This window comes from Zosterops lateralis (genome assembly GCF_965231275.1).
Source record: "Zosterops lateralis genome assembly, chromosome: 15".
NCBI classification, from domain to species: domain Eukaryota; kingdom Metazoa; phylum Chordata; class Aves; order Passeriformes; family Zosteropidae; genus Zosterops; species Zosterops lateralis.
Window position 1 is genome coordinate 3,182,975 of NC_139775.1, and position 5,744 is coordinate 3,188,718.

A 5,744-nucleotide genomic window follows, 5' to 3' on the forward strand; every position below is an offset into this window, starting at 1 on the left:
GCCCAGTTGCAGAGTCCAGAGCAGGGGACTGAAAGCCACTCACCCTGAAAAGAGACAAACCCTCAGCTCCTTGCCCTCCTGATTCCCTGCTGGCAAATGCATCTTTTCATTCCACAGTGATCAGCCCCATGATGGGGCTCAGGGACCAAGAGACTCAGCTGCAAAGTGATGCCACTCATTTGGCCTTCCCTGCCAAAATCTCTCCTTCCCCAGCTATAAAACATCCTGCACTGGGCTCTACTGGTGGTGGGATCTGGAAGGAACCTGCAGATACCTGACCTCAAAAGCTGCTTTTTCCTCTTCTTGTAGCTCTCAGGACTTGAATTCTCACAGGGACCTCTCCTGACTCTGCTCTTCCACAGCCCCTTTGCTCAAAGGCCCTGCAGTGATTTAAAGCACTGATTTTGCAGATCTCAGAGGCAATACTGACCAAAATGGGTGACACTAGGCAGGGTCCAGCTCTCCAAACCCTGCTGTTTGCATTGCTGGCAACATGTATGGATGCAGACATCCCTGCTGCCTTGCTCCAGGGAAGCTGGAGTGTAAGAAAAAAGCAACTGAGACCACCAGCAAGGAGGAGATGTGGGAGGATTTGGGGGCCCAGAGTGCCTGAGCTGTGTCAGAGCAGTGGGCTCCCTCAGCCTGCAACACGGGGGGCTGGTGGAGCACTTTAATCCCAGGTGAAGGTATCAGAAAGGGATGTTTTGCCAGCTCCACAGCCTGGCAAACAGAGGGGAAAATGTGCTGAAAGCTACGACTTCCTGTGCATGTTCTCTGTCTGGAATCTGCCTGCAAAACAACTCAAATTTCTCAAAGGGGTTCATTATTCGAAACTATTTGCTGAATAATTTCTCTGAGTAATTGCAAGTCTGAAGCTTGTCAGCAAACAATTCATGGTGTGCATCCGGGCAGGCAGCTGTAACCACGCTCAGACTCTGGTCTGTGGGTGGATAACCCCAGAGTTGGGGTAGGAAGGGTAAACAAACTTGTTTGCAAAATCAGGATCTTGACAGGGAAAAAAAAAATAAAGAAATTGTATCATCTTAAAATAAGCTGCTTCCACCCTGGTTTCTAGATATAACTGACCAAAATAATCTGGCAGAGAGAACTGGGCATTGGGGACCAGCCTTGGGCTGCCACATCCCTGCCTGTGGTGTGTGGCTCTGTCCTCCAGCTGCCCCCATGTCCCCAAGGGAGCAGCCAAAGTTGTCCCCAGGCAGGGAAAGGAAAGGAGCAGGAGATGGAGAAGGAGGAGCTGCCTCCATCCTTGCAGGGCCCTGAACATGATGAGAAGAGCTGCGTGCTGGAGGAACATGTCACAGCCCCACTGTCCCTAGCAAATGTCACCAAGCAGCACTGACAATTCACACACACTTGGAGAAGGAGCAGGGACTGACTGGAAGCATTTGCACAATTCAGGGCTCAGAAAGTGCACAGTAGCACTGGGCTGGGTACCAAAGTCATCACTCAGGCTATGTTTCCTGTTGAAATCATGAAATAATAGATGTCCAATTAGCTGGCAAAGCAAGATGCAAAGAGAAATATTGCTTGCAGAGAGCTGGCATAGTGCCCATGGAGTTATAATAAGAATATTTTATTTGCCTGGACTATAGATAACCTATTTCTCTTCTCTCTATTGCTGCCTCTAGGGTTCCTGAGACTATATGGCTTTTCTTGGAATAACTTTTCTTTTCCAGCAATCTCTAAAGTCCTCTCACATTCCACCAGCTGAAATTTATTTCAAATACTGCTAGACTAAACACAGCCCTAATAGCTGGTGTTAGAAACTGGAGTATCCGACACACTCAAACTGCACAGATTGCAAATTTGAGGCTGTGGTACTTTTCAAAATGTGTGGGAGCAGGAAGGAGAAGAGGGGATAACCTACTTTGGCCTTTAGAATAGGCAGAGAAGGCAAAATTAGAGCAGAAAGGAAAAAAAAAATCCTAGAAAAAAAATTAATTGGCAGGAAAAAAGCCTGCTTCACGTTGCTATTTCCTAAGCAAAAATAAAACCATGGAGGACTGGAGAGATGTCAGCTCACCATCCACCTGCCCAATAAGTTATCCAAAGCCAGAGACCATTGCATGCAGAAAATGTTGTGCACAGTGCCCTGGAGCCAACACAAGGCACGCACTGCACATCCCTGAAAAGCTCCACAGGAAAGGTTCCAAGGGCAGCACACCAGCCTATCAACTGCACATGAGTCAGATTAAGGGTAACTAGCATGAACTAAAGCCTCTGAACAAGGTGTCCAGCAAAATGAGATTTTTAATGGGTCAGTCCCTCACTGCAGGTGTTGCAGCAGCAGCTGAGCTGTTTGCTTAACTTGACATGTAACCACAGCTCAGGGTGGGAAAAAACTGATTGTGTTTAATTGTTGCAGCCATTAACCTAAAATGAGTTCTCTGTAATTCTGTTTGGCCCAAGAGTGTTTTCAAATCCTTAGAAGCAAGTCGGCAGTTGTAATCTTGGTAAAACTGGAGGCATCAAGCAGATAAGTGACTCACCGAAGGTCAGAGCACGACCCTGTTTGCAGAACTAAGATGGAAAATCCTTTGCCCCTCAGCCTTGTATCCCGATTGCATTCCTAGTGGTCTCTGATCTTGGGGAAGGCAACGCAAAGGAAGTTCCAGCACACACACACAGAGGAATTTATTTTAATTAAACTGCTATTGAAACAGCACAGAAACATGACTTGTGAATTCTGTTTCCTTTTTTCTTCCCTTTTAATTCTTGAATTTTTTTTTCTTTTCAAGCCTTTCATTTGCAAAACTATTTTATTCTTCCATTCTTCTTTTGCATTCTTAAACTTCTCATTTTGCAGTATTTCTCTTTATTTGCAGAGAACAGACTGGAGAAAACCAAGAGGTACCTCCTTAATGGGAAGAGAGCTCTGAAAATCACCTGCCAGTTAATCCCTTTGCTGCCACTTTCCCATTGTGGCAGCAGCCGGGAACACAAGGGTGGATGGCTGTGCAAATGTGCAACGTGAGCTCGGGGTTTTGCTTTGTCAAGTGATGACAGAGTGAGAAGGAAAACACAGGATGCGACTGGAGAGAGGAAGATGTTTCCTCTGCGACAGCACCGATCTGGGAGCCCAGCAAAGCCCCAGTTCTCACCAGTGGAAGTCTGGTGCAGGTGCAAAAAAGCAATCAAGAAACCAAAAACACAATGAGACAGCCTTTTCCTGCCACTTCTTGACCTCATCCTTTCTCAAACCAAACACTGCTGTTCTTTCAGGGGGAAAAAAATAAAAAATCCCCTGTTGCTTTTGACCAAACAAGAAAAGAAGAAAAACAAATCCCAATGCAGCTCCTGCTATCTGTGGGTGACTGTTTGAGCAGTCTGAGGGGAGCTGTGTCTCAGCTCCACGCTGTCAAGCCTTGCAGCTGTGGGTAGGGAGCAGCAGTAGCACAATGGCCTCAGAAATGCCTTGCCTGGGTCAGGCAGATCAAGTCAAACACGTGGAGTTCCCCCGTTTTTACTTGGAAGGCACCACATGAGAACCTGGAGGCAAATCTATGGGGTCTAATAACTCCCAGAAGGGAGAATCACAGAGTCATTTTTGTTGGAAAAGACCTCCAAGGTCAGCGAGTCCCAGCTTTGATCCAAGAAGATCAGAAGAGGAGAGAAAACCCAGGTTGCCCCCAAGGCCCTGCCCACATGTTGGTCGTTCACCAGCTGGTTAGCTCCATCCTGATGGAATTCCTCCTTTGCACTCCATTCCCAGTAAAACATACAGCTCTAGAAGGGCCGAGGAAGGATCCCACAGACAGACCTTGCTTGTGGCATCACGATCTCCGTGGTGTGGGAACAGGCCTGTCCAAAGCAAATACCAGCAAAAAAAACCAAAAAACAACCCAACAAAAATAATAAAAAGATCAAACTCAGAGTGAAGAAGGAGGCAGCCAGTTGCTATATGTTCCTGCACTAAGTGGCATCCCTGCAAGGAGCAAGTCGGAATATTTTAACAAAAATATTCCAGCAAAGAATCCACTTCTGGCAACTCAGCTGTATTGGAAATTTCCTTCCAATGGGCATGGCCAAAAAAAAAAAAAAAAAATCCAGCTAACACTGACAGCAGCAGCCTAATCTATACTGAATGCTTTTTCCTGAATATTGGAGGAAAGAACAAATACAGAGGGAAAAAATGATGCAAATCCACCCCATCCCCAAAAACTTGTCCCTCGTTGTCTTTTTAGCCTTAAATAATGAAAGTTAAATTTTCACCGACATCCCAATTCCAAAGGCAAACTTTGCAAGCAGGCAAAGTTTTCTTCTTGAAAGTAAAGTGAAAAGCACCGATCCCAAACCTGCAGAGCTTTCCAAAAGCCAGGAGCTGTGTCCAAGCACACTGACCTTTTGCTAAGCTCTAAAAAATGTAATAAACGCAAAGTGCAACAGCATCTGGAACCTGCCCTGACATCTTGAATTCACATTCTCACTTGCTGATGAAGGATGCTTTGCTTCTTCTTTTAAACAGGTTTGCTTCCCAAAATCTCCCTGTAGGCTGGAGCCACGGCTGTGCTGAGGGCCTGGTCCCAACCTGACCCAATTTTGGTGCAGGAAGGACCCTCACCACCTTCATCCTGCTGCTCTGCCTCTACCTGGTGCTGTGTGGTGGAAGAGGAATACAATTTGTCTTGGTCTTACAAAGAGTTTTTGTTTTCAGGCTGCTCCCAGCACGTTCACTTTCCCCAGGAAAATCTGTGTGTGTGATGCAAAATCAGTCCAAGAATTGCTTCTGTCTGGGAGTATCTATGGAATAACACCACAAATTTTACTGCCCACCATAGGCTGTACTCCCTCTCCTGTTGCAGCTCGCAGGGCTTTGAAGGAAACCTGATGCTATTTTGAGAATGCAAGAAATCCAGGAAGCTCAGACTTGAGGCATCTAAAGGAGGAGAGGGAAAACCAACACGATCCAAATTCCATCATTTTGGGATTAACTCCCAGCCCCACTAACTGGGGGCTGGATGTGTACAGTGGATAGCAGAGGGTGCACATGCAGCCGTGCCTGGGCTCACTCTCTTGGTCCTGGGTGCAACTGGAACAGGGACAAAGAAAACAGGCTCAGGGATGGACAGCCAGAAGGACATCCATAGCCACCAGCAGAGCTGGACTGTCCCACACCCACAGCACAAACAGCACAAACCACCCTGGGACACAATTTGCTCAAACAAACTGGGTTAATCGAGAGAAATGTCCTAGAATGGACAGTCCCTTGCAAGGTAGTCATTGTAGCCACAAAAGTGACCCTCTGCTGATAGAAAACAGAAGGCCATCTCTTGCATGTATTTCCCTCTATCAAATATGTGTTTGTTTAAATGTTTCACACATGTCCACCTGCTCAGAACTGTGGATTGGTTCTGACACCTGACTTCACATCCACTACATTCACTCACAATACATAAAATACAAGGGAAGATAATGAAGAAACACAAATCTAGGTCATCATGACCTGAAGCAAGAACCTTTATTCGGAAGACCTGCATGCCCAGACTACTACTGGGTAGCTGTGTCGTGCCAAGGTGGATTCCCCACTGGGCACAGCAACATCCAGCACTTGGGAAATGCTTATATACAGTCAGTTCACTGATTTATCATTAGCTAAAGGTCACCAAAGGCTTTGTAAAAAGCTTTATCCTCTCAGCATGATCATTCTAGGTGACAAATACGTCTGATTTACCCAAGACACAAAATATACAGAGTCAGAAATCAATAAAGCACACAAAGGTTGA